The sequence below is a fragment of the Papio anubis genome, chromosome 10, assembly GCF_008728515.1.
Source record: "Papio anubis isolate 15944 chromosome 10, Panubis1.0, whole genome shotgun sequence".
NCBI lineage: Eukaryota > Metazoa > Chordata > Mammalia > Primates > Cercopithecidae > Papio > Papio anubis.
In genome coordinates this window covers 99,598,090-99,622,002 of record NC_044985.1, presented here as the reverse complement: position 1 = coordinate 99,622,002, position 23,913 = coordinate 99,598,090, and the positions used below count along the sequence as shown (strand labels likewise).

Sequence of the window (23,913 nt, the reverse complement as noted above, 5' to 3'; positions counted from 1 at the left end):
ACTCCATAGTGTGTATGTCCCACATTTTCTTTATCCAATTTATCACTGATGAACATTTGGGTTGGTTCCAAGTCTTTGCTATTCTGAACAGTGCTGCAATAAACATACATTTGCACGTGGTGTCTTTATAGTAGAATGATTTATAATCCTTTGGATATATACCCAGTAATGCGATTGCTGGGTCAGATGGTATTTCTGGCTCTAGATCCTTGAGGAATCGCCACACTGTCTTCCACAATGGTTGAACTAATTTACACTTGCACCAACAGTGTAAAAGTGTTTCTGTTTCTCCACATCCTCTCCAACATCTGTTGTTTCCTGACTTTTTAATGATCACCATCCTAACTGGCGTGAGATGGTATCTCATTGTGGTTTTGATTTGCATTTATCTAATGACCAGTGATGATGAGCTTTTTTTTATATGTTTGTTGGCCGCATAAATATCTTCTTTTGAGAAGTATCTATTCATATCCTTCACCCACTTTTTGATGGGGTTGTTTGTTTTTTTCTTGTAAATTTGTTTAAGTTCCTTGTAGATTCTGGATATTAGCCCTTTGTCAGGTGGAAAATTGCAAAAATTTTCTCCCATTCTGTAGGTTGCCTGTTCACTCTGATGATAGTTTCTTTTGCTGTGCAGAAACTCTTTAGTTTAACTAGATCCCATTTGTCAATTTTGGCTTTTGTTGCCATTGCTTTTGGTGTTTTAGTCACGAAGTCTTTGCCATGCCTATGTCCTGAATGGTGTTGCCTAGGTTTTCTTCTAGGGTTTTTATAGTTTTAGGTCTTATGTTTAAGTCTTTAGTCCATCTTGAGTTAATTTTTGTATAAGGTGTAAGGAAGGGATCCAGTTTCAGTTTTCTGCATATGTTTGGCCAGTTTTCCCAGGACTATTTATTAAATGGGGAATCCTTTCCCCATTGTTTGTTTTTGTCAGGTTTGTCAAAGATCAGACAGTTGTAGATGTGTGGCATTATTTCTGAGGCCTCTGTTCTGTTCCATTGGTCTACATATCTGTTTTGGTACCAGTATGATGCTGTTTTGGTTACTGTAGCCTTGTAGTATGTTTGAAGTCAGGCAGTGTGATGCCTCCAGCTCTGTTCTTTTTGCTTAGGATTGTCTTGGCTATACAGGCTCTTTTTTGATTCCATATGAAATTTAAAGTAGCTTTTTCTAATTCTGTGAGGAAAGTCAATGGTAGCTTGATGGGGATAGCATTGAATCTATAAATTACTTTGGGCAGTATTTCCATTTTTACTGTATTGATTCTTCCTATCCATAAGCATTAAATGTTTTTCCATTTGTTTGTGTCCTCTCTTATTTCCTTGAGCAGTGGTTTGTGGTTCTCCTTGAAGAGGTCCTTCACATCCTTTGTAAGTTGTATTCCTAGGTATTAAATTCTCTTTGTAGCAATTGTGAATGGGAGTTCACTCATGATTTGTCTTTCTGTTTGTCTATTATTGGTGTATAGGAATGCTTGTGATTTTCGCACATTGATTTTGTATCCTGAGACTTTGCTGAAGTTGTTTATCAGCTTAAAGAGATTTTGGGCTGAGACAATGGGGTTTTCTAAATATACAATCTTGTCATCTGCAAACAGAGACAATTTGACTTCTCTTCCTATTTGAATACCCTTTATTTCTTTCTCTTGCCTGATTGCTCTGGCCAGAACTTCCAACACAATGTTGAATAGGAGTGATGAGAGAGGACATCCTTGCCTTGTGCCAGTTTTAAAAGGGAGTGCTTCCAGTTTTTGCCCATTCAGTGTGATTTTGGCTGTGGGTTTGTCATAAATAGCTCTTATTATTTTGAGATACATTCCATCAATACCTAGTTTATTGAGAGTTTTTAGCATGTAGGGCTGTTGAATTTTGTTGAAGGCCTTTTCTACATCTATTGAGATAACCATGTAGTTTTTGTCATTGGTTCTGTTTATATGACGGATTATGTTTATTGATTTGTGTATGTTGAACCAGCCTTGCATCCCAGGGATGAAGCTGACTTGATTGTGGTGGATAAGCTTTTTGGTATGCTGCTGGATTTGGTTTGCCAGTATTTTATTGAAGATTCTTGCATCGATGATCATCAGGGATATTGGCCAGAAATTTTCTTTTTTTGTTGTGTCTCTGTCAGGTTTTGGTATCAGGATGATGATGGCCTCACAAAATGAGTTAGGGAGAAGTCCCTCTTTTTCTGTTGTTTGGAATAGTTTCAGAAGGAATGGTACCAGCTCCTCTTTGTACCTCTGGGATAATTCGACTGTGAATCCATCTGGTCCAGGTTTTTTTTTTTTTGGTTGGTAGGCTATAAAGTACTGCCTCAATTTCAGAACTTGTGATTGGTCTATTCAGGGATCCAGCTTCTTCCTGGTTTAGTCTTGAGAGGGTGTATGTGTCCAGGAATTTATCCATTTCTTCTAGATTTTCCAGTTTATTTGCATAGAAGTGTTTATAGTATTCTCTGATGGTAGTTTGTATTACTGTGGGATCAGTGTTGATCTCCCCTTTATCATTTTTTATTGTGTCTATTTGATTCTTCTTTTTTTTCTTCTTTATTAGTCTGGCTAGCAGTCTATCTATTTTGTTAATCTTTTCAAAAAACTAGCTCCTGGATCCATTGGCTTTTTTAAAAAGGGTTTTTGTGTCTCTGTCTCCTTCAGTTCTTGCTCTGATCTTAGTTATTTCTTGTCTTCTGCTAGTTTTTGAATTTGTTTGCTCTTGCTTCTCTAGTTCTTTTAATTGTGATGTTAGGGTGTCGATTTTAAATCTTTCCTGCTTTCTAGTTTGTGAATTTAGTGCTAAAATTTCCTTCTAAACATTGCTTTAGCTGTATCCCAGAGATTCTGCTACATTGTGTCTTTGTTCTCATTGGTTTCAAAGAACTTATTTATTTCTGCCTTAATTTCATTATCTACCCAGTAGTCATTCAGGAGCAGATTGTTCAGTTCCCATGTAGTTGCGTGGTTTTGAGTGAGGTTCTTTATCCTGAGTTCTAGTTTGATTGCACTGCGGTCTGAGAGACTGTTTGTTATGATTTCCATTCTTTTGCATTTGCTAAGGAGTGTTTTACTTCCAATTATGTGTTCAATTTTAGAACAAATGCAATGTGCTGTGAAAAGAATGTATATTCTGTGGATTTGGGGTGGAGAGTTCTGTAGATGTCTATTAGGTCTGCTTGTTGCAGAGCTGAGTTCAAGTCCTGGATATCCTTGTTAATTTTCTGTCTTGTTGATCTGTCTAATATTGACAGGGCGGTGTTAAAGTCTCCCAGTATTATTGTGTGGGAGTCTAAGTCTCTTTGTAGGTCTCTAAGAACTTGCTTAATGAATCTGGGTGCTCCTGTATTGGGTGCATATATATTTAGGATGGTTAGCTCTTCTTGTTGCATTGACCCCTTTACCATTGTGTAATGCTCTTCTTTGTCTTTTTTGATCTTTGTTGTTTTAAAGTCTGTTTTATAAGAGACTAAGATTGCAACCCCTGATTTTTTTGTTTGTTTGTTTTTTTGCTTTCCATTTGCTTGGTAAATATTCCTCCATACCTTTATTTTGAGCCTATGTGTATCTTTGCATGTGAAATGGGTCTCCTGAATACAGCACACCAATGGGTCTTGACTCTTTATCCAATTTGCCAGTCCGTGTCTTTTAATTGGGGCATTTAGCCCATTTAAATTTAAGGTAAATTTTGTTATGTGTGATTTGATCTTGTCATTGTGATTCTAGATGGTTATTTTGCCCGTTAGTTGATGCAGTTTCTTCATAGTGTCGATGGCCTTTACAATTTGGTGTGTTTTTGCAGTGGCTGGTCTCAGTTGTTCCTTTCCATGTTTTTCCATGTTTAGTCCTTCCTTCAGGAGCTCTTGTAAGGCAGACCTGGTGACAAAATCTCTCAGCGTTTGCTTGTCTGTAAAGGATTTTATTTTTCCTTTGCTTATGAAGCTTAGTTTAGCTGGATGTGCAATTCTGGGTTGAAAATTCTTTTTTTTAAGAATGTTGAATATTGGTCCCCACTCTCTTCTGACTTGTAGGGTTTCTGCTGAGAGATCTGCTGGTAGTCTGATGGTCTTCCCTTTGTGGGTAACCTGACCTTTCTCTCTGGCTGTCCTTAATATTTTTTTCCTTCATTTCAACCTTGGTGAATCTAACAATTATGTGTCTTGGAGTTGCTCTTCTCAAGGAGTATCTTTGTGGTGCTCTCTGTATTTCCTGAATTTGAATGTTGGCCTGTCTTGCTAGATTGGGGAAGTTCTCCTGGATAATATCTTGAAGAGTGTTTTCCAACTAGGTTCCATTCTCCCCCGTCACTTTCAGGTACACCAATCAAATGCAGGTTTGGTCTTTTCACATAGTCACATATTTCTTGGAGGCTTTGTTCATTCCATTTCATTCTTTTTTCTCTAATCTTATCTTCATGCTTTATTTCATTAAGTTGATCTTCAATCTCTGATATCCTTTCTTTTGCTTGATCGATTAGGCTATTGATACTTGTTTATGCTTTACGAAATTCTCATGTTGTGTTTTTCAGCTCTATCAGGTCATTTATGTTCTTCTCTACACCAGTTATTCTAGCTAGCAATTCTTCTAACCTTTTTTCAAGGTTCTTAGCTTCTTTGGATTGGGTTAGAATATGCTCCTTTAGCTCGGAGGAGTTTGTTACTACTCACTTTCTGAAGCCCACTTCTGTCAATTCATCAAAATTATTCTCCATCCAGTTTTGTCCCTTGCTGGTGAGTAGTTGTCATCCTTTGGAGGAGAAGAGGCCTTCTGGTTGTTGGAATTTTCAGTCTTTTTGTGTTGGTTTTTCCTCATCTTTGTGGATTTATCTAACTTTGGTCTTTGATGTTGGTGACCTTGGATGGAATTTCTGTGTGGATGTCCTTTTTGTTGATGTTGATGCTATTCCTTTCTGTTTGTTAGCTTTCCTTCTAACAGTCAGGCCCCTCTGCTGCAGGTCTGCTGGAGTTTGCTGGAGGTCCACTCCAGACCCTTTCTGCCAGGGTGTCACCATCAGAGGCTGTAGAACAGCAAAGACTGCTGTCTGTTCCTTCCTCTGGAAGCTTTATCCCAGAGGGGCACCCGCTAGATGCCAGCCAGATCTCTCCTGTATGAGGTGTCGGTTGACCCCTGCTGGGAGGTATCTCCCAGTCAGGAGGCATGGGTGTCAGGGACCCACTTGAGGAGGCAGTGTGTCCTTTAGCAGAGCTCGAGCACTGTGATGAGAGATCCGCTGCTCTCTTCAGAGCTAGCAGGCAGGAAAGTTTAAGTCTGCTGAAGCTGTACCCACAGCTGCCCCTTCCGCCAGGTGCTCTGTCCCAGGGAGATGGGAGTTTTATTTATAAGCCGGTGACTGGGGCTGCTGCCTTTCTTTCCGAGATGCCCTGCCCAGAGAGGAGGAATCTAGAGAGGCAGTCTGGTTACAGTGGCTTTTCCGTGCTGTGGTGGGCTCCACCCAGTTCGAACTTCCCAGCAGCTTTATTTACACTGTGAGGGAAAGCAGCTGACCCAAGCCTCAGGAATGGCGGATGCTCCTCCCCTCCACCAGGCTCGAGCATCCCAGGTCACTTCAGACTGCTGTGCTGGCAGCGAGAATTTCAAGTCAGTGGATCTTAGCTTGCTGGGCTCCATGGCGGTGGGATCTGCTGAGCTAGACCACTTGGCTCCCTGACTGCAGCCCCGTTTCCAGGGGGTGAATGGTTCTATCTTGCTGGTGTTCCAGGAGCCACTGGGGTATGAAAAAAAAACTGCTCTAGGTAGCTCAATGTCTGCCCAAATGGCTGCCCAGTTTTGTGCTTGAAACCCGGGGACCTGGTGGCGTAGGCACCTGAAGGAATCTCCTCATCTGTGGGTTGTGAAGACCATGGGAAAAGTGTAGTATCTGGGCTGGAGTGCACCGTTCCTCATGGCACAGTCCCTCATGGCTTCCCTCTGCTAGGGGATGGGGTTCCCCAACTCCTTGTGCTTCCTGGATGAGGCAATGCCCCATCCTGCTTTGGCTTGCCCTCTGTGGGCTGCACCCACCGTCTAACCGGTCCCAATGAGATGAACCAGGTACCTCAGTTGGAAACGCAGAAATCACCCGCCTTCTGCATTGCTGTTCCTATTCGACCATCTTGCCAGCCATCCATCCTTTGTTGCTTTAATGCCCATTGTGTCCAGCTGTGACTTCATAGCTCATATGCTTTCTTTACAAAGGAGTTCAAATTAATAGTAGACTCAAAACATTGCAAAGTCATTTCCTTTGAAGAAAAAATTCTGTTTTTATATTCTCAACAAATAATTTACAGTCAGTATTGATTGAAATATGTTAGTATCTTTTGTCAGAGATGTTGGGGAAAAAAGTATATTTTATCTTCCTGCATAAGCATTTTCCTAGAGATAATGGGGGCTTTTTGGGAAAGGCTTACCCCATAGTGGTTTTACTATACTCATGCTACTTCATGAAATCTAGCAGAAGGGATTTATTATTCCAATCTCAGTGACACTTTGCTGAATGGATGAATGGACATTCATGTCATCTCAGTGACAACCCGTAAAATCATTTATCAATCACTTAAACCTCAGTGCTGATTTATCGGCTCTAGTTCAGGCCTCAGGTTGAGAGAAAGGTGTGGGGAGATAGTCACATGTGGTCCAGGGTCTGGTGTTCTATGTTAGGTAGTTTGGATGTTGTTCTTTGGGGAATAGGGTACTAAAATGGAGATTTGGGGATACAGAAATGTGATCAATGTTTTGCTGGTTTTAAGAGGGAGTAATTATGGTGAGTAAGGGATTGGCAGGGTGAGGGTGAACTGAGGAGCCTAATAGTCCCATAGTTCTTTCCTTTGTAATGAATTTCTCACTATCTAGTGTGCTGTGAGTGAGGCTCATGGAAGGTGTTTAGTAACGATTTGCTGAATGGATGAATGGATTTAGCATGCATCAGAGCTTAAAGATGATCATGTGTCTGCTTTAATCCCTGATCTTGTACGCTGTTTTTCCAGCCCAGCAGCTCCATGACTTGGGACAGGACAACATACATCAAGGACACTTGAGCAACCCACTCAGTTCACCCCTCTTCCTTGCCTCGTGAGACTAGTGGCCAGTAAGGCCGAGGTGGAATTTAAATTCCATTTGGGGCAATCACCAGGGATCTCTTTTTAATTCTGAGATAAACCTCCTTGACCTTGGCTTCTATTTTGAATCCTGATTCTGTCTGCCAACCTAAAATAGTCAAAAGGGTCAGAGTCAGTTTAAAGAAAGTTTATTCAAGCACGAAGATTGAGGATGGCCATCTTGGAAGCACAGATTCTGAAGAATGGAAGTCAGCCTCCTGAGGTGTAGAAATTTGGGATTGTTTATATAGATAAAGTTTAGAGAAGCTTCACAGAAGTTCAATATCCTTCTACATAAGGCTTAAAGCATAGTTACAACCATCTGATTAGCTGAGGTGATTTTTCTTTTAGGAAAGGTATATTTAACATTCCACAGTAAAGATATAACAGTCAAACAGTCATGGGGTCTTTTGCACCTTCTGGTCTGAGTTAGGTACAGGACAATAAAGGAGGCAGTTAATCTATAACAAAGATCAGTGATTGGAAGGATAGAAGGTCTGGCTTTGGGCCTGTCCTGGTCATTTACAGAACAAGAACAATGAAGAAGAGAGTTAATCTGTAATAGAAGAAACAGAAGCTGCAGGCTGGGCACGGTGGCTCACCCTGTAATCCCAGCACTTTGGGAGGCTGAGGTGGGAGAATTGCTTGAGCCCAGGAGTTCCACACCAGCCTGAGCAACATAGTGAGAACTGCATTCCTACAAAAAGAAAATAAAAAAGGAAAAGAAAGAAACAGAAGTTGCAAACATGTTGCATGCCTCAGTCTCCAGGACTTAACTTCCCCTTGGCATAATACATTCAGAGGGTCCTAAAACGTATTTTCATTTCAGTTTCACCCATTTCTTCAAAATCTTTTGGAGAAAGCGTTGCAGAAGAATCATGTATTTAGCCTGAAACCTGATTCAGGCTACATGACTGCCTTTTCAATCAAAGTAATTTTTTGAGTGACCATTATTCCAGACTTTTCAGGTGTACATTGGCTCAGTTGCAAACAAATGCTGTAACAGCAGTGTAGGCAAAAACAGGACCAAACACCACAAATCATTATAATTACTAGAATAAGTAACAGCTTTTGCCACCAAGTTTCTAAGATTTAAAGCAGTTGCTTAGGCAATCATTTGGAGAGGGCCTTAGATCTGAAAAGTCAGTTATTTGGGTTTTCATATCAGCCATTAAGTTAGTGATGTTATCTGATTCATCAGGGATTTGGACACAACACTGTTTCTACATTAGCACAAGCTCCCACTTGGGCTGCAGCGAGTATGTCTAAAGCCATACAGTTCTGTAATATAGCCTTTCTCATAAGAGTAACTTCATTGTTTAATAATGAAATACCCATATGGCTATCATTTAGGGCCTTTGTGTATCATTGGTTAGGGCCTCTACATGCCAAATGACATCCTCAATACCCGGTTGTAGTATGAAGATGAAAGCTAATAAGTGGTCATACCCATGAAACATAGAACAAACCCAATGAGATTGTGAATGAGGAAAATTTGCAGGTTTTAGCAGAGTATGAACTACTCAACCCTGTGCCCAAGCATATCCCAAGGAACGTCACCTAATCATCCTGGGGGTAACTGTGACCATAAGTTAGTGCCACAAAGCCCAGATGTTCCATTTGGAGCTAACCAATGAACACCTGCTGGTTGTGCCCATTCGGTGGCATGCCAATCAGTACTCTATCTCTAGTGCTATTGGGCCAGGTATTTTTGGTATAATTTCTCTGTTCCCAAAATAAGGGGACAAGCTGACTGAGCTGGCCAAAGAAGGGGGCAAGCCAGATAAAACCATCCCAAATTTGTGTTGTATCGTTCTAAAATTGACTTGTCTCAACTCTCAACTGGGGCAGCCTGGTTGTTTCATCCCTCAGTAGGGACAGCACCAGCATGAAGCTAATGGACTAGTTTCTTTTCCCGAGAAGCTCTTACTGTGATCTTTATTCTGTAAAGTATTATTAATAGGCCAGTGATATACTTTATCCTCAGTCCTACTAGCGTCAACATCGATGACTATTTTTGAGAAACACAGATATATTTCTGATATTCTATCCTATCTTTTCCTGTGAGATACTCACCATAGAAGGCCAAAACTACTAGAAAGGGCATGAGACCACATACCCAACAAGCATATTTTTGTAATCTTTTAGCATAGTCTTGGGCACATTGCAAAGAGAGGTTTGCTTCAAGGGCAACAGCTGGTGATAGTAGAACCAAGACATGAGAACTAAGAATAAAAAGAAGTTTAGTGGGAGCTTGTAAAGGAAAATCTTCATCATCTATTTATTAACAAATGTTAATAATAAGCATTTGTTTATATATAGACCTAGTATGAAGCCTTGGGTTTTAGCTGTCTACATCAGGTATCCACTTTTTATTGGCCTGGCATTAACTTGAGTTGAGAGTCACCTTCTGGGGAAACATTCCACTCAGGAGATAGAGCCTTTTTGATGAGAAACATGGATCTAGGAGTCTAGTCTTTATCATTTTACAGCACGAGGATTAGTAAAGGACACTTTGTAAGGGCCCTTCCACTTCAGTCAGAGACAGTCTTTTAAAATATGCCATTTCCGATAAACAAAATCTCCTGGTTAAAGACTGTGGGTCTTTAATTCTTCATTTCCTGAGAGGTCTCTAAGAATCTTTCACTAGATTATAATTCTTAGTTAATTGTTTCATAAGGTTATAACAATAAGGGAACATGTCTCCCTTTATAATTAAGGAGTTACAGTTCCCTGGGAGCAGATTCACAGGTTTGCCAGTTACAACAACAACTGATATTTTCTAAATGAGACTGATCTTAGGTTAAGAAAAACCAATGAAAGAGACTTTGGCCATGGAATCTTTAAAACTTCTGTTATTTTTGCCAATTGAATCTTAATTATTCCATTTGTATGCTCCACCAATCCAAATGATTGGGGATGACACGCACAATGAAAGTGTTGGAGGAGAGGGCAACTTTTACATACTGACTGAATTTTCTGTCTGGTAAAATGAGTACCTCGGTCACTGTGGAGTTTTAAGGGAGCTCCCCAAGTCAGAATAATCTTTCCTGAAAGAATTTTACTTACTGCTAAGGCAGTCAATCTTCTACATGGATACACTTCGAACCAATGAGAAAACATGCAAATAATCACTAGAACATAATGGTATCCTTGCAGTGGTGGCAGCTGAATAGAATCTAGTTGTCGTACTTCATAGGGGCCTTCAGTTAAAGGCAAATGTCCTTGGAAACTGTGTAAAGGTTTCCCTAGATTATATTTTGAGCAGATAACATGGCAGTGATTGTATACCTTGTGAGCTATAATCAGAGATGGTTTTTAAAAGTATTGTTTTCCCCAAGCAACCATTTCCTCAGGGCTCCAATGAGTTGAATCACGTATATAGGTTAAAAATGATGACTATAATTCAGCAGGAAGCATAGGTAAATTATTTGGCCCACACCACACCTCATCTTTGGGAGAGTGTGCTCTCCTTTTCATCTTCCAATTTTCCTGTTCACCTTCTGGAGCTCTGTACTTAACTCATTTTATGTCAAATTCAGGTGCTTCTTTAAAAGTTAATATAGATTACTTTTCTTGTTTAGATGCATTTAGTGCAGCTCTTTTTGCTGCCGTATCAGCTAGCTGATCTGGAGTATCTGATTTGGGATGATCTGGGATTTTAATAATGGACAGTGATCTTGGTATAATAATAAGTCTTCTAGCAATTGTGAAATAGGGTGTCCAATTTTTACAGACTGATGAGAAGCATTTAAAAACCTTCTTTGTTTCCATAGCATTCCAAAATCATGAGCAACTCCAAAAGCAGATCTGCTGCCTGCGTGAATATTAGCAGTTATTCCTTTTGCCAATTGACAGGCCCTGATTAATGCTATCAATTCTGCTTGTTGAGCACATGTGGCTCCTGGAAGGCAATCACTTTCTATTTCTCCCATTAAAGATACTATAGCATAACCTGCACAGTAAGTCCCAGATTCATCCTTTAAGTAAGATCCATCTGTAAACCAAACAACATCAGTGCTAGTAAAGGGAGTCTCATGGAGGTCCGTTCCGGGAGAGAGAAGCTGGTTGGTTAAGATTTTGCAATCTTGTGCCCTGTCATCTGAAGCCAGAGGCAAAAGAGTGGCAGAGTTTAGATGACTGGACCTAGAGATTGTAATGTGAAGGGCAGAATTAGGGGGATGCTGACCTTTGACTGTCATCTATACCCTTAATCCCCTAGAAGTTCCCCTGCCCAATACATCGGTTCTACTTGCTTCTGGAGTCTCAATTACCTGAGCCCACCGCAGCCTAAGCATATGAAAGCAGTTTTCTTTAATTCAACAGTGGTTTTGGAGAGCTTTTTATCTTCTTCCTATAGGGAAAGAGCTTTGTCAGAGCCTCTCTTGAACAGGTCCACCATTGGAAGTAACTCTCCCAGTTATTGTTTAATTTTAGAGCTGTTTTTCTAATTGTGTGTGTAAATAAGCTAATTTAGGTATTTCAAAGGTATCTCATTTTGGTCATTGTAGTTTGGTGTCTTCACGGGTTAAGACTATTTCTCTAGATATTGACAGGAGATGGCCCCATAAGTATTGCATAGGAATCCAACCGGAGTTTCCACAGGTGGATCTCTCCTTTCAGAAGGAAGATGTGGTTTTACATAGATAACTGCCCATAAATTAGGTTCTTTTTAAGCTGAAAGGGAAAGATGTTTTGGATCTGGTGTGCTGCCTAATGAGGATTACTCCTCAAGGTGTCATCTATGAGTTGCTTCTCCCCTGTTAAGCGTCTTGGCAAAACCATGAATCCTGGGTGCTTAAGGCACTGGGAGAGCAGCCTTTCATGGGGTCCCCTGGGTTAAGCAAGATTCCCCCTGTGTTCTTTTTTGAGGATTGCCTATGGGACCATTGCACATCACGAGCAATGAGCTCAAACACTCCCACAAGAACCTAGTTGCCTAAGGTACGTTTTGTCCAGGAAGAATAGTGTTCCTTATCTTTGGGATTTATCTTTGTTCTAATTAAAAGCTTTCCATTGGCTTTGGCCACTCAAAAAGGGACTTTAGATATGTCAAATGAACCCAGCTTCCGAGTTTAGCCAGTTTGTTTGTTTTTTTTTTAATTACAAACTTTGCTTAAACCACAAAAAATTCACTTCCTCTTTCCAGAGAGAGAAATGGTTTCCTTCCCTGACCATAGTGCAAATGAGAGAAAAGGCTATACGAACTGTAATGCATAGTTCAACAAACAACTCTTAACCTCAGAAAAAAGTGAAAATCACAAATCTATAGGACAGGCACAGTAGCTCATGCCTGTAATCCCAACCCTTTGAAAGGATCACTTGAGGCTAAGAATTTGAGACCAGCCTGGGCAACATAGTGAGACCCTATCTCTACAAAAAATAAATTAGCCAGGCATGGTGGCCCCGCACCTATAGTCCCAGCTTCTTGTGAGACTGAGTTGGAGGGATTCCTTGAGCCTAGGAGTTTGAGGCTGCAGTGAGCCATGAGTGCACCATTGCACTCCAACCTGCGCAACAGAGCAAGACCCTGTCTATAAAAAAAACAAGACCTTGTCTATAAAAATGAAACAAAACAAAACACAAAATAAACAAAACAAAATCTGAAAATAGCTGAATCTCTAGAGAACAAAACCCAAAACCTTACCTGGTTTAAAGCAGAGCTTTAATTCCACCTCTGTTGAGCATGAAATTAGGTGGCTTGAATAAAGTCTGAATATCAACAAAAATCAGGGAGATTTGAGGTTGAAGAGGAACCTCACCAGAGACGACTCCTGGCTCTAGTGAGGTTGCATGAACAAAAGTCATTTGTGCTGATACCAGTGCCCTGATTGTTGTTGGTGAAATGGTGGAGATCACTGGAGGCTTGCTTTGGGTCCCATCTGGGTAACCAAAATGTCAACCTAAAATAATCAAAAGGGTCAGAATCTAGTTTAAAGTGTTCAAATGCAAAGTGTGAAGATAGCCACCTAGGAAGCACAGATTCCAAAAATTGGAAGTGAGTGTTCTGAAGTGTCGAATTAGTTTATCTTTGGCCAGTGGGAACCTATTTAAGTTGTCTTTTGAATCTTTTGAGCAATCTCAGTAATCTCTGAGAGTCTCCTTATTGTCTGGTATGACAGAATGTTCTAGGCTCATCCTCTACTTTTTCTTTCTCAGACTTGGAATCAGCCATTTTTTCTTTTTCTTTTTCTTTTTTTCTTTTTTTTTTTTTGAGATGGAGTCTCGCCCTGTCACCCAGGCTGGAGTGCAGTGGCAAGATCTTGGCTCACTGCAACCTCCACCTCCTGGGTTCACGCGATTCTCCTGCCTCAGCCTCCTGAGTAGCTGGGATTACAGGCACCTGCCAGCAAGCCTGGCTAATTTTTGCATTTTTAGTAGAGACCAGGTTTCACCTTGTTGGTTAGGCTGGTCTCGAACTCCCGACCTCGTGATCCACCCGCCTCAGCCTCCCAAAGTGCTGGGATTGCAGGCGCATGATTTCTTTGATTTAGAAGTGATTAATAGAAACAGCAATATGAAAATTAAGACTCCTTATTGCTCTTAGGTTGATCTTTTCAGAGGATAGAGGTAGGAAATACATATATATATATGTATATATAATACATCATGAATTTATACTGATATATATTCAAATATAGAATAGGACTTTTAACTAAATCTTCTGCATCTTACATTTGTATCTCCTTTCTCTCATGTCAAAAATCCTGGTTTCTGATGGCACCAAGACAATTACTGATTGTAATTGTCTTGTTTTACTTATTTACTTAATCTTATTTACTTATTTACTTAATCTCACAATACACCCAACAGTCTCAGAACAACAACACCTACCACTAGTGTCAGTGATTTGATAATTTTAAGATTTATTTGCAGTTCTTTTTGTCCTCAGAGTATATCTCAATAGAAATTTGTAGTCAGTTTACAATGTTTCAAAGTCATTTGGAATAGTTCCTCCATATGGTTTTGCCATCCACCTGATACACAGTTGCATTTACTTGATTAATTTTGCTCTCAATTATTAAGTATCTCATTTTGTTATGTTTAATTTTATTTTGCAATTATGCAAAATATTTACACTCTACCAAATTCAAATATATATTCAAGGTATATATATACAAGGTATATTCATGGAAGTATTACTTTGACCCTGCCCCTTCTTCTTCTTTTTTTTTCGTCATTCTATTGCTCAGGCTGGAGTGCAGTGGTATGACCTTGGCTCACTGCAACCTCCTCCTCCTGGGTTCAAGTGATTCTTGTGTCCCAGCCTCCTGAGTAGCTGGGATTACAGGCATGCACCCCATGCCCAGATGGGAAACCCCATCTCTATTAAAAATTTTTGTATTTTTAGGCCGGGCGCGGTGGCTCAAGCCTGTAATCCCAGCACTTTGGGAGGCCGAGACGGGCGGATCACGAGGTCAGGAGATCGAGACCATCCTGGCTAACACGGTGAAACTCCGCTCTACTAAAAATAAATACAAAAACTAGCCTGGCGCTGTGGCTGGCTTCGTAGTCCCAACCACTCGGGAGGCTTGCATGGTGGAGAATGGCGTGAACCCGGGAGGCGGAGCTTGCAGAGCTGAGATCCCGCCACTGCACTCCAGCCTGGGCAGCAGAGCGAGACTCCATCTCAAAAAAAAAAAAAAAAAAAAATTTTTGTATTTTTAGTAGAGTTGGGGTTTCCCCATGTTGGTCAGGCTGGTCTCGAACTTCTGACCTCAGTTGTTTCACCCACTTCGTCTTCCCAAAGTGCTGGGATTAGAGGCATGAGCCACCATGCCTGGCCCTGCCCCTTCTATATAATTCCTTCTTTCATCATAGGTAACCGTTTAAAGAACTATATATGTTAAGCCTTCCATCCCTTTAAAAAAATTTAAGGACTTATCTGAAGATGATTCCATGGTAATATAGAGATAATTCTCATTTCTTTTTGTAGCTGCCTTATACTCCATTGTGTGGCTGTATCCTGATTTATTCTTTGTTGAATCCATTATCTATTATAGATATTTGGATTGCTTCCAAGTTTATTATTATTAATGGTGTTGCAATGCATGGCCTTGTGCATCTTCTTATATTTTTGCCAGTGTATCTTTTGAATAGATTACTCAACATGGGATTGCTGAGGTATCAGCAAATCTTCCTCTGGAAGAGAGGTGCAATTTTGCATTCCCACCAGTAGAGCAAAAGTGCTTGCAGAGTCTGGTCAACTGTGTATGTGATCAAACTTTTGGATTTTTCCCATCCAATCATAAATGAGAACCAGAATCTCAGAGAAGTGTAAAATTATACTTCTCTTATTATTAGCACTGTTGAGCTTTTTGTAGGTCACTTGAATTTGCTTATCAATTGTTTCTTAGCTTTGTTTGGCAATACAGTGTCATACGTTTTTTCTTCTCAAATTCTAAAAGCTCTGTTTACGTGAAGAATATTTGCTCTGTGTAATGTAAGTGACACATATTTTCCCTGGTTTGTCATTTGTCCCCTTTTTACATTACTTATGATGCTTCTCACATACAAAGGTTTCTAACTTTATTTTATTTTTTACATCATCAATTTTGTCAGTTCTTTCTCTTTTTACTTCTGGATTTTGAGTCATGTTTGGGAACATTTTTCCAAGTGTCATGTAATAAAGCAATTCACTCGTGTTTCATGTAGTATTTGTATGGTTTCGTTTTATCACATTCCTGATACACTTGGAATTTATCTTGTTTTATAGTCTGAGAAATGGATCCATTTCCCCCTTTTAAAGTATAGCTATCTATCTGTTAATAGTTATCCTAATACTACTCACTTAAATGTTCATCTTTTCCTCACTAATTTGAGATGCTGACTTTATTATATGTTAAAGTTTCATATGCAGTTGTATTCATTGCAGGGTTTTCTGTTCTACTGAAGGTATCACTAAGGGTTATGACTAAAGTTTGAATTCTAGTTAAATGAATAAGCAGGTCCTTATTCATTTAACAGGTCTGTGTTGCCCAGCGCGCAGGAGAAATTATATAGAATTGTATTAGCCATTGTCTCTGCAGGATAAAAGACATGAAACATTTTGGATGTTTAATGAATAGTTACATGAGTGACTCAATTAAAAAAGTAAATTAGTAAATGATCAAAGAAATACGCTTGAGATATATATTTGGAACAGGACAAAGTTTCTATGAAATAGCAATTAGTGACAATGCAGTGGTGAACAGTATAACAGGGAGAAAATAATGGTATTTATAATCTATCTTCTTAGAAAAAGAATAACTTTGTTGCATATTTTAAAATGTGAAACTCTGAGAACTTGTGTGTAAATCTTAAAGTACACTCAGATAATTTCATTATATTGAAAATTCTTGCTACTGTATTGAAAATAAACCAATGATTAATCCTTTAGTGAAGAGAATCTTTTTTTTTTTCAATTGTGAATAATTGTAATTTAAATGAGATGTTTTCTTGGTTCAAATTTTGTGTATAAGATTTTTTAATCGTGAGGCACATTGATGTGTTTTGAAAACAGAGTGTAACAAAAACAGTGACCATTTCTCCTTTGAGAGTGAAAGTAATGACATAAAAAATAATTAATCTAGGTTTTCATTACACTGAGAAGACAATTCGTAGGCACCATTGTCCAGAAATCTTTGAAAAAATGCCTAATTAGTGTTCTCATCTAGCTTGGAAGAGCCAGAATTCTGAAGGTGTCACCCTGACTTTTGAAGGATTGTACACGTAATTCAACATAGCTGTGTGTGAAGAGCTCTTCACACATCTCCGCCTTTCTTTTAGTTTGACATACAGCACTGCAAAAGAAGTTAATTAATAGTTTTGTAAATAAATTACTTTAGGAGGTACACAGAGAAATTAAAGAAGTGGCGGGAAAGGTAGGAAAAGCATTAAGCGAGAAGGAAAATTGACAAGATTGAGAAAGGAACTTCTCCATCTGGCTAAAGATTCAGGGCTCAAAATTCCTTTTCCAGCCATGACTGGAGTGTGTGGAAGGAAATGACAGCTAGTCCTCACTAAGCACCTGGTGAACAGAAAGGCTCTTTCCATGGTGTTAACTTTGCAGTAGTTCTCTGGGTTTTCTTGCTTTAGGATGTTATAATCAAGATGTATTGAAAGTGTAGCTTCTCTTTTTGTAATCTTGCGATTCTGAGAACCAGCAGTACGAAACGTAGAGAGCAGTGAGATGAAAAACAGCTTGGGAAGAGCAGCCTACTTTATTTTCTCTTACAGCTTGAAAATATTTTTGTTTTACTGAGAGGCCAAGGTTTGAATTGGCCCAATTAATATTCATGTGGTTTTACCACCCTTACTAAGTATACTTAACCTCTCCATTGGACATTTTCCATCTCTTTATTTATTATTATTATTATTATTTTTAACTTGAACTAGCCCTTAGTTTCACAACATTGGCTGCCCTCCCTAGGGGCATGAAAGTTACCTGAATGAAGTTTAACTCTAAAACATACAGTAAACCTTTTAAATTTGGTCACACTTGCCTCTGAGCCACTGTTAATATAACTAAATGGATGCCAAAGTTATTGTGAAAAACATTTTTTCCCTATTCTTTTAATCCTCTTATGTCAAATGGATAAGTGAATTTGTAGAGTATCATCATTCAGATTTGTCCTTGTTCTTCCTGCAGTTTTAACTATAATCTCAACCTCAGAAAATGAAAAACTTCTTCCAACATCTTTGCAAATAATTTCTCTTGTCTATGAAACATTTTATGGCAAAAATATGAGGGAATTATATGGCTTATGGACCCAGTAAAGGTTTGTGCTGAATGTCAGTTGAGGTGCATGGCAGAGGGGCCAAGTGAAGGCAAAGAAAGCAGGTGGGGAAATAGAAAACATTTTTAGTACCTGGTACAACTTAAATTTGCTACAATAGCTTTGTAAGACCCCATTGTGCGAAGATGCTCTGGTGAGGCTTTTTCTGCATCTGGGAATTTTACCATGAATTTCAGGTCTCAACTAGGAAAAAATCTTCACTCAACTTGGTATTCTGGACTTTTCAGGTGTTGTGTCTTTTTGACAGCAAGAGAATAAGATATTTTCATTTATCGGCTCCCAGAAAAGTAAATAATGTTATTTTGAAGGGATATGTGTTACAGGAGCATCTCACCATGTGCTTCCCCTTCGGATATATTTTAATTCATTTAAAGATAGCCTTAAAAAATAAATATTAGGGACAGTTTTAAGGGGTGGTGATTTTGAAAGTCAGAAACCCTAAGACTGGGTGTGGTGATGATTTTAAAAAATTCTTTTATTCACTTATTATGCAGACAACTATTCAACACCTGTTCTATGCCAGGCACTGTGTTAGCTACTGGAAATGAAACAATGGCTAATATAGTTATAGTTCCTGCCTTTTACAAGGCTTGGTATCTAACAAGGAAGAGAGATAATTAAACAAATAACGTAAGAGTACATACATTTTGTGATAGATAATCATGTAGTTTATCATTCAAACTGGGACCTGAAGATGAAAGGGGAACTCTTAATAGTTACCCTGGGCCAAGAGGTTTAAACCGAGATCACCCTGGGCAAAAGGAGATGCTTCTGACCTTAGGGTTAAGAGATCCAGAGATGGTTACAGGACTGTGTATAAGGATCACTTAATCCAGTCTGTATGTGGTGATGGTGGGAGAAAGATTTTTAGGAGGAAATTATGTTGTTACTCATGGGACTGCCTCTTCAGGTGGGTTCTCTCCTGCGGCTCTCTAATGACTGCCTGTACCTCTGGAAGCCAAATGCTTTATATTTTTATGACCAGGTGGGAGAAGGGAGTCTGCTACCCCAACAGCTCAACCCAAGTCTCAACCCAAGATTTGAGTCTTATTGGCCTGATGGACTCATGTGCCCATCTCTGAACCAATCACTGTGGACCGGGGAATGGAATATGGAGACTGGCCTATCCTTATAACAGGCGAATTCAGGATAGTGTTAGGGAGGGGAATGGGTTAATAATAAAGCAGTTGGCAGATACTACTTAGCCCAGGGCCTGGTGGCTAGGCTGGTTCTCTTCTTTCTAATCGGAGGCCTCTACCACAAACATGCTCCGCCAGATCATCAGTCAGGCCACGGCATCCGAGCTTGATCCCCCTCTTTGATTTGTTGGAGCTGGAGATACGGGAGCGGCACTGTATCTTTTGCATCTGGCATTGATCAATCCGGATGTCAGTTGGGACAGAAAGAATAACCCAGAACCCTGGAACAAACTGGGTCCCAGTGATCAATACGAGTTCTATTCAGTGAATGTGGATTACAGCGAACTGAAGAAAGAAGGTCCAGATTTCTAAATGAAATGTTTCACTATAAAGCTGCTTTAGAATGAAGGTTTTCCAGAAGCCATCTGCACAATTTTCCACTTTATATATTTCTCCTCTAAATACATGAAATAATGTTGATGTAACCTACTGGAGATTATACTGATTAATAAATAACTGAAACTTGAAAAAATAATAAAGCAGTTCTTTTTTTTTTTTTGAAACGGAGTCTTGCTCTGTGGCCCAGGCTCACGGTAACCTCCATCTCCCGGGTTCAAGCGATTCTCCTGCCTCAACCTCATGACTAGCTGGGACTACAGGGACATGCCCCCATGCCTGGCTAATTTTTTGTAATTTTAGTAGAGACGGGGTTTCACTGTGTTAGCCAGGATGGTCTCGATCTCCTGACCTTGCATTCCGCCCGTCTTGGCCTCCCAAAGTGCTGGGATAAAGCAGTTTTTATATATAGCACTTATTATGTGCTAGTTATTGTTCTACGAGTTTAATGTGTTGTATTTTTAATTCCCCTAAAAACGCTTTGAGCTAGAAATTATTAATGTCCTCATTTTACAGCTAAAGGGACGGAGGCACAGGGAGGTTAAGGGACTTTCCTGATGTCCCACATCTGGTAAGTGATTAAGCCAGAAATCCAACAAAGGCAACTAGCTCTTATCCGTTACACTCTACCACCCGGACATCCTGTACAGCAGGAAGTCGGTCTGATTGAATTGAAGAGTGTGAAGGCGAATGGTGAGAAATACTGCTCTCCAGTAATGGTTGGTTTGCCTTCCTACATCAGAAAAAAACAATTACATCATGTTTAAAAACACTAATAGCTGCTTTGTTGAGAGATAATTTACAAACTATACAATTCACCCATTTAAAGTATACAGTTTAGTGGTTTTTAGTTACAGAATCCATGACTAATCGTTTTTTGTTGTTGTTGTTACAGATTTGGGAAATCTGTAACAACCCAATCAATTTTAGGACATTTTCATCCCCCTGAAAAGAAACCATTAACAGTCACTCTCATTTCCCCCACCCCTTCCAGCCCTAGGCAACCATGAATCTACTTTCTTTCTCTGAAGATTTGCCTATTATAAATATTTCATGTAAGTGAAATCATACAATATGTGGTCTTTTGTGACTGGCTTCTTTTTCAATGCTTACTCATGTTGTAGAATGTATCGGTATTTCATTCATTTTTATGGCCTAATAATATGACATTGTATGGATATATCACATTTTATTTATCCACTCATCAACTGTTGGATATTTAGGTTGTTTCTAGTGTGTGGCTATTATGAATAATACTACTATAAACATTCATTTATAAATTGTTTAGGTATATACCTAGGAATAGAATTGCTGAGTCATATGGTAACTCAGAGGAACTACCAAATCTTTTTCCACAGTGGCTGCATCATTTTAAATTGCCACCAGCAGTCCCAATTTCTCCATGTCCTTTTTGAATACTTGTTATCTGTCTTTTTAAAAAATATATATTATTAGCACCTAGTAGGTGTGACATTGTATTTTATCATGGTTTTGATTTGCATTTTCCTGATGACTAATGATGTTGAACATGATTTAATGTGCTTATTGTTCATTTGTATATCTAGTTTGGAGAACTGTCTGTTCAGATATTTTGCTCATTTTTAATTGGGTTTTCTTTTCATTACTGAGTTGAAATAGTTCTCTATCTATTCTAGATATACATACCTCATCAGATATACAATTGGCAAATATTTTCTCCCATTCTGTGGGCTGTTCTTGAACTTTCTATGTGATATCCTTTTCAGTACAAAAGTTTTTAATTTTAATGATTTTCAATTTTTCAATATTTTTCTTGTTTTTGATTGTGCTTTTGGTTTCATATCTAAGCAATCATTGCTAAATTCAAAGTCACAAAGATTTATAGTTATGTTTCCTTCAAAAGTTTTACAGTTAGCTCTTACATTTAGGTTTTAGATTCATTTTAAGCTAATATTTGTATATGGTGTGAGTTAGTGGTCCAACTTGCTTTTACACATGGATATCCAGTTGTCCCAACACCATTTATTTAAAAAATTACTCCTTCTCCATTGAAATATCTTGGCACTCTTGCTGAAAATCAATCAAAACCAACACAATGGTTTATTTTTGGACTTTCAATTCTGTTTTATTAATCTACATCTTTCCTATACCAGTACCATATTTTCTTGGTTACTGTAGCTTCGTAGTAAATTTTGAAATCAGGAAGTGTGAGCCCTCCTACTTGGTCTTTTTCAACATTGTTTTAAATATTCTGGATTAATTAAATTTTCATTGGAATTTTAGGATCAGCTTGTCAATTTCTGTGAAGAAGCTAGCTGTGACATTGATAGGGATTTTGATAAATCTATACATCAATTTGAGAAGTATTGCCATCTTAACAATATTGTTATCTTCCAGTCCATGAACATGGGATGTCTTTCTGTTTCATTGGGTATTCTTTAATTTATTTAAATAATGTTTTTTAGTTTTCAGAGTATAAGGCTTGCATTTCTTTTGTTAATTGTACTCCTAAGTATTTTTTAATGCTATTACAAATGGAATTGTTTTCCTAATTTTAGTTTTGGAATGCTGATTATAAGCATACAGAAATTCAATTGACTTTTGTGTAATGATCTTGTATTCTGCAACTTGCCAAACTCATTCATAAGTTCTAATATTGTTTTTAATGGATTCCTTAGGATTTTCAGTATATGTGATCTTGTCATCTGCAAATAGAAATAGCTATACTTTTTCCTTTTCAATCTGGATGCCTTTTATTTTATTACGTTGCATAACTGCTCTAACTAGAGCTGCTAGTGCTAGTTTTCTTTTCTGTGATGTCTTCATTTGGTTTCAGTATCAGAATAATACTGGCCTCATTGAATCAGTTGGGAAGGTTTCCCCTTGCTTCTGTGTTTTGGAAGAGTTTATAAAGAATGCTATTAATTATCACTTTTTTTTACTTGTTTTTTTGAGACAGAGTTTTGCTCTGTCACCCAGGGTGGAGTGCAGTGGTGTGATCTTGGCTCACTACAACCTCTGCCTCCTGGGTTCAAGTGATTCTCCTGTCTCAGCCTCCTAAGCTGCTGGGATTACAGGCATGCACCACCATGCCAGATAATTTTTATATTTTTAGTAGAGAGGATGTTTCACCATATTGGCCAGGTTGGTCTTAAACTCTTGACCTCAGGTGATCTGCCTGTCTTGGCCTCCCAAAGTGCTGGGATTACAGGTATGAGCCACCACACCTGGCCTAATTCTCACTTAAATGCTTGGTAGAGTTCACCAGTAAAGTCATCTGGGCCTAGTAATTCAATTTCTTTACTTGTTATAGGTCTATTCAAATTTATATTCCTTCTTAGGTCAGTTTTGTTAGTTTGTGTCTTTGTGGAAGTTCTTATATTTCATCTAAGGTATTTAATTTGTTGGCATGCAATTGTTCATAATATTCCCCTATAATCTTATTTATTTCAGTAGACCTGTCCCTGCTTCATTTTTAATTTTAGCAATTTGAGTTTTCTCTTTTTTGCTTGGTCAGTCTAACTAAATATTTGCCAGATTTCTTATTCTTTTCAAAGATCCAGTTTTTGATTCTGTTGATTTTATTCATTATTTTTCCTAGCCTCTATACAGTAGTTTATTCTCTAATCCTTATTGTTTTCTTCCTTTGCTTGCTTTTTGTTTAGTTTGCTCTTCTTTTTCTAGTGCCTTTAGGAGGTATGTTAATGACTTGAGATATTTCTTATTTTTTAACATAAGCATTTTCAGTTATCAAATTTCATCTAAGCACTGCTTTAGCTTCATCTCATAAGCTTTGGTATGTTGTGTCTTTATTTTATTTATCTGAGAATATTTTCTAATTTCACTTCTGATTTCTTCTTTGACTGATTGGTTATTTAGTATTGTGTTGTTTAATTTTCACAAATTTGTAAATTTTTCAAATTTTTTTGTTATCAATGTCTAATTTTACTACATTTTGGTTGGCAAACATACTTTGCATGATTTCAATTCTTTTAAATTTATTCAGGCTATTTTATGACTTAGCATATAGTCTGTTAATGAAAATACCAAACTCTAAAATATTTTAAAGAAGTTTATTCTGAGCCAATATGAATGATTGCAGCCTGGGGAAACACAGTCTTAAAAAGTCCTGAGAAAATGCACCCAAGGTAGTCAGATTACAGTTTGGTTTCATACATTTCAGGGAGGTAGGATGTATTAGTCTGTTTTCACACTGCTATAAAGAAATGTCTGAGACTGGGTAATTTATGAAGAAAAGAAGTTTAATTGACTCAGTTCCACATGGCTGGGGAGGCCTCAGGAAACTTACAATCATGCCGAAAAGGGAAGCAGGCACATCTTACATGCCTGCAGGTGAGAAAGAGCAAGAGTGAGCGAAGGGGGAAGAGCCCCTTATAAAACCATCAGATCTCATGAGAACTCACTCACTATCATGGACAGGATGGAGGAAACCACCCCCATGATCCAATCACCTCCTACTAGGTTCCTCCCTCAACACATGAGGTTTATGAGGATTACAATTTGAGATGAGATTT

At 38.6% G+C, this 23,913-nt stretch overlaps 1 pseudogene; it reads left to right on the top strand.

Moving 5' to 3' along the window:
* The first annotated feature begins 14,806 nt into the window (after positions 1-14,806).
* Positions 14,807-19,580, top strand: LOC108581407 (annotated as a pseudogene).
* The last annotated feature ends 4,333 nt before the right edge of the window (positions 19,581-23,913 follow it).